The sequence below is a fragment of the Macaca mulatta genome, chromosome 4 (assembly GCF_049350105.2).
Source record: "Macaca mulatta isolate MMU2019108-1 chromosome 4, T2T-MMU8v2.0, whole genome shotgun sequence".
NCBI lineage: Eukaryota > Metazoa > Chordata > Mammalia > Primates > Cercopithecidae > Macaca > Macaca mulatta.
The window spans coordinates 154,280,382-154,285,338 of NC_133409.1; the positions used below are offsets into that span (position 1 = coordinate 154,280,382).

Genomic DNA, 4,957 nt, shown 5'->3' on the forward strand with positions numbered 1-4,957 from the left:
ATACATGTACCATGGTGGTTTGCTGCACCCATTGACCCGTCACCTACATTAGGTATTTCTCCTAATGCTATCCCTCCCCCAGCCCCCCATTCCCGACAGGCCCCAGTTGTGATGTTCCTCTCCCTGTTTCATGTGTTCTCATTCTTTAAGTCCCACTTATGAGTGAGAACATGTGGTGTTTGGTTTTCTGTTCTTGTGTTAGTTTGCTGAAAATGGTGGTTTCCAGCTTGAGGCTTGCTCTGTCGCCCAGACTGGAGTGCAGTGGGAGATCTCAGCTCACTGCAACTTCTGCCTCCCGGGTTCAAGCGATTCTCCTGCCTCAGCCTCCTGAGTAGCTGGGATTACAGGTGCCTGCCACCATGCCCAGCTAATTTTTGTATTTTTAGTAGAGACGGAGTTTCACCATGTTGGCCAGGGGTCTCAAACTCCTAACCTCAGGTGATTCACCCACCTCGGCCTCCCAAAGTGCTGGGATTATAGGTGTGAGCCACTGCGCCCAGCCCACTATTTTACTTTATTTTGGTACTCAAATTGTCCCAGATGTGACCAATGTAAGCCCTTCAAGCTCTACTAGTGTTTTTAATTCATAGGTTATAGAGACATATTTTTTAATTCTACATTCATGCTTTGCTCAGTATAGATAGAATATTTTCTTATATTTCAGTTACTTATTCTCCGTGGAGCCCTAATTTCAGACTTCCCCAAAGCAGATGAAGTTCCTTAGGTCTTTGCCTAAGAGATCATAGTAATTTTTTAATTCCAGTTTTCTCCACCTCCCTGTATTCTTACTCAATATGACATTTTTTGTGTGGTAGGGTGGTGTATTAGGTAGAACTAGGTCTAACCGTAAGTGATGGAAAACCTAAAGTAACAGTGCCTTTAACAAAACAGAAATTTATCTTTCTCTCTCACTTAAAATCAATCCAGAGGCAAAGATCCATGGCTGCCAAGTTGATTCTGCTGCATATGACTCTCTGGAATCCAGGCATTTGATGGCTCATGAGATAGTGACTCTCATTGTATTGTCCAAGCCAACAACTTTGCTGCAAAGTGGAAGAGACCAAAAAGGAATGGCAAAGTTAACATGCCAACAATTGCTAAAGGAAGGTTTCAGAATGCTGCCCCATTATACACTTCCATGTATGTCCCATTGGCCAAATCTTAGGCACTTGCTCAAGCCTGGCTTCATGGAAGGCTAGAAAGTCATCTTTTTTTTCTGAACCACCATATACCTAGATAAAATTTCTATCGATGCTTAGAAGGAAAGACAGTTATAGTGGAACATCTGATAGTCTCATCCACAGCCCACCCCTTTAGCTTCATAAAGATTCCTACACATTCTCATTCATATATATATATGACATTCATATATATATGGCATTCATATATATATGAACTCATTCATATATATATAAAAACAAACATATATACATATATATGTGTGTGTGTATATGTGTGTGTGTGTGTGTGTGTGTGTGTATATGAATGACACAAAAGAGACAGGCCCAAAAGACACAGCCCTGAAGCCTCATCAAGTTATAGAATAGAGGGTCTCTGAGTGACACATACTCTTGTCTCAGTTCTGGGTATACATGCTCCAGTTATCTGGTGAACTGTAAACTAAAAAGCAAACAATTCTACCACATACACCATGCAGTGGCAGAGAGGAAACTGGTTAGTTGCAAAAAAAAAAAAAATAGAAAATAGAAAAGGCAGATATCATGCTCTGCATCAATTATAATGTAGTGATGGACGAGATAACAAAGATTTCCTTTTCCAACAATAGAGTGTGTCTCTCAACTATCCCACAGAGAAGGCACAGAATATTTGGTTGATAATAATACAATGTATCAGGGTTTAAAATTCTGATTGCTAAATATTTGTTTTTAATTTCTCAACCATTTACAAAACATACCCATTCCCTTCCCAATAGTGACCACTCAAAAGTGGTCCTGAGGAGCAGTATTAGAGGTCAAGATGGTTACTTCATACTCCAGCATTGTTTAATATATGCACCAATTATCTAATGTAAAATAATGAATAATAATGTAAATACCCCTCTTCATTGATTGCTTTTCATTTTTAGTTGTGCTTCTCTATTTCCATTTGATTCATTAACTGGATTAACTGTGTAGTAAGAATTTATTATTCGCTTTTCATTTCCATACCGGGTATGATGACACAGGAAACTAATACAATCAAAAAGGATAATGTTTTAAAATTAAAGCTATAACAGGTAAATATATATACTGCATCCCTACATAAAGCTGAGGGTTACAGAGAATAAGTCAAATGTATTCATTAGCTTCAATAATGAATTGGGTGGTAGTGGATTTACAGAGAAAAGAAATAAAAACAAAGGGTATACATACATCAAATCACACTGTACACCTTGAATATATACAATCTTTATTGTAAATTAAATATTGTTTTAAAAAATAAAGGACCAGAAGCTGAATATAGTTATAGAACGCAGCAAATGATGAAAACAAAAGTGGGAACGAAGAACAAGCCTGAGATGATCAGTGTGAACTTGGCTAGAAGGATTCCAGATTGTTAGATCTGCTGCTAATTGTGACGCATGGGTGAAAAAAGCAATTACTTTAAAAACAAGCCCATGGCCAAAAGTATTCTGGACCCATATTTTCAAAGTTCTAGATTCCATGATTTTTAATCATGTTTAAATAACATTGATGTATGTTAATATCTTCTTGACACAATGTTTTTATGGTTTAAATAAAATGAGGAACTTTAGTCAATGGTAGGTAAAAAGTCCATACTGTGTTGGGATATTGTGGAAGAAACTACTGAAGACTTCTTTTGTCTGTATGTAGAACTAGGATTATGATGGCTCTATTGTAGCAGAAATCTAAAGAAATAATATCTTGAGAAAACTATAAATAAAAGAAAATTGGATCTTGGCACCCAAAATAATAATCTTAATTTCCCCCTTGTGATCCAAGGAAATTTATAAAATTGTTGAGGCAGATTCAGTTTCCTTGGAGTCTCTTAGTCCTGAGTCCATTATAAATAACAGGTGCCAAAATTTATCATTTCATTTTATTATGGCAAGGAAGTTAGAGGGAAGCATACCCACTAAGGAATTACTATAATGACCCTTACCAAGAAATTTCAACTGTATTATCTGTATGGGGAACAAAGTTTCACAGCTTTATACAGTAAGTGACAACCCTATAAAGTACTTTTTTTCAAGTACCTTTAGAACAAAGTCGTGTCCTTTGCAGAGACATGGATGGAGCTGGAAGCCATTATGCAGGAACAGAAAACCAAGCACTGCATGTTTTCACTCATGCAGTGATGAGCTGAGCAATGAGAAAACACTGATACCGGGAGGAAAACATCACACAATGGGGCCTGTCCAGGGGTGGAGAGGGGGCAGAACAGCAGGAAAAATAGCTAACTCATGCTGGACTTAATACATAGGTGATGAGTTAATAGGTGCAGCAAACCACCATGGCACACGTTTAACTTATGTAACAAACCTGCACATCCTGCACATGTATCCCAGAACTTAAATAAAATACAATACATTTTTTAGAAGTACCTTCCTTACCTCTAAAGAGTAAGTAGGTTTTCATATCTGAAAATATTTGGGGTGTGCTCTGAGGGAGGGCCCAGGCCACCCACTGTTGCAAGAGGAGCCCTTCAGGACATAGTAAGCACGAATAATGTCTTTCATCTTTGAGTGGATCTACAATGGCTTCAGCAGTGTTCTCCAGTTCCTGGACTCCACAAGAAATTTGGAAAACTTGTATTCTTGGGTTTGGACAATGCAGGCAAAACCACTCTTCTTCGCATGCTCAAAGATGACAGATTGGGTCAACATGTTCCAACACTACATCTGACATCAGAAAAGCTAATAATTGCTGGAATGACTTTTACAACTTTTGATCTTGGTGGACACAAGCAACCATGTCAGGTTTGAAAAAATTATCTCCCAGGAATTAATGGGATTGTTTTTCTGGTGAACTCTGTAGATCATTCTGGCCTCAGGGAATCCAAAGTTGAGCTTAATGCTTTAATGACTGATGAAATAATATCCAATGTGCCAATCCTTATCCTGGGTAACAAAATAGACAGAACAATGCAATCAGTGAAGAAAAACTCTTTGAGATATTTGGGCTTTCTGGATAGACCACAGGAAAGAGGAACGTGGCCCTTTAGGAGCTGAACGCTCACCCCGTGGAAGTGTTCATGTGCAGCGTGCTCAAGAGGCAAGGCGAGGGCGAGGGATTCTGCTGGCTCTCCCAATATATTGGCTGATGTTTGGACAGTGAAAATAAGAGTTTTTCTTCTCTGGACTGATCCTATTCACAGCTTCTTCATGGACTTTTCTAATAGAACGAGGAAAGGTCTCCAATCATCTCCAATCATGTCTGGCGTTGAGAAGCCAAGAATCTCTGTCAACTCTCTCATCACCCAGTGGTGAAATGTTCTCTTCTCCACACTGTTGGGGAGGTAATGCTGCCCCACATGCTGGTGCAGGTCAGTATCCTGGGGCTTGGAAGCTGGCAGGGTTTGCTGAGTGAAGCTGTGCACCATCATGGCGCACCTGAAAAGAAAAACACATCTCATCACTCTGGTTGATTTCAAAAGAAAATGATTCTATTTTTAAAGAAAGTGTTGTTAATATAATTGATACCCCTTCTAACTTTCTGAGTCCAAAATTTACTTAGTCCAGAGTTTTCTATTCTTTTTTTAACTAATGAATGACGTTTAGATACTTCATGAAATTATAAGCAGATACACACATTGGAGGCCAGAGCTCATTTGGGTGAACTCACTCCTGCTGAGTTAGCAGGTTGGTGAGAGAAGCTCCCCTGAGCTCACCTGTCTCTTTAACTGCCTTGGAGAAGGTGGCATTACCTTCTGAACAGAGAACTAGAAAAGGGGCAGAACCTGGTCTTGTAGTTGTGGCAGGTTTCCACTGTGGTAA

General features: G+C 39.1%; 1 pseudogene; it reads left to right on the forward strand.

Annotated features, from left to right (window-relative positions):
- Nucleotides 1-3,689: 3,689 nt before the first annotated feature.
- LOC114677754 (small COPII coat GTPase SAR1A pseudogene) lies at nt 3,690-4,298 on the forward strand (annotated as a pseudogene).
- The last annotated feature ends 659 nt before the right edge of the window (nt 4,299-4,957 follow it).